Genomic DNA, 902 nt, shown 5'->3' with positions numbered 1-902 from the left:
CCCTTTTTGTGTGTGTATGTGTGTGTGTGCGTGTTTTGTTTGTTTTGTGTGTGGTTGTATTTTGTGTGCGTGGGTCACTAACACACTTAAGCAAGAACTTGTGATTCAGAATATTAGTGAAACGATAGAAAAGGCGAGAGGAGAGAAAGGAGGGAGACAGAGATAGGAAGGGAATTGGAGAGAAGGAAGAAGGGGGGGGGGGCATACCCAGACAGATGGAGGATGAGAAAAGCTAATCTTTATACTTTTGCTCGACACGACCTTCACCTGCTATCCCCTCCTCCCTCCTCATCTTCCCCTAACCCTTCTCACCCCCTCCCTTCCTCCCTCCTCCGTCCCTCTCCCTCCTCCCTTACCACTTCTCCTTTCTTCTTCCCATTCCTTCTTTTTTCCCTTCCCCTGTTTCCATCTTCTCTCCTTCTCCTTTCTCCTTCTCCTTTTCGTTTTCCCCTTTACCTTCTCATTTCTCTTCTTCCCCCCTTTTACCCTTCCTTCTTCCCCCCCTTTTCCACTCTCCTTCTTCTTCCCTTCTCCCCTTCTCCTTTCTTCTTTCTCCTTCTTCCTCTCCCCCTATTCTCCTTCTTTCTCCCTTCCCCATTCTTCTTCCTCCCTCCTTCCAGTCTCTTCTTCTTCCCTTCTCCCTTCTCCTTTCTTCTTCCCCTCCCCTCTCGCCCTGGGACATGTCAGCATCTCCCTCTTGGCCTCTCTGACAGTTATTATTGGGGGAAACGGGGAAAACCCCCCTGGCGGGGCTGATTTTTTTTTTCTTTTTTGCCTTTTTCCCTTTTTTTGGGTTTGTTCTCGTTTATTTCCCCTTGCAGCACTTCCTTTCCTTTTGCTTTATTTACTCTTTTCATCCGTTTGTCAGCCTTACTCCCTCTCTCCCTCTCTCTTTCTCTCTC

The sequence above is a fragment of the Penaeus chinensis genome, chromosome 16, assembly GCF_019202785.1.
Source record: "Penaeus chinensis breed Huanghai No. 1 chromosome 16, ASM1920278v2, whole genome shotgun sequence".
Taxonomy (NCBI): Eukaryota; Metazoa; Arthropoda; class Malacostraca; order Decapoda; family Penaeidae; genus Penaeus; species Penaeus chinensis.
This window is presented reverse-complemented; position numbering follows the sequence as displayed.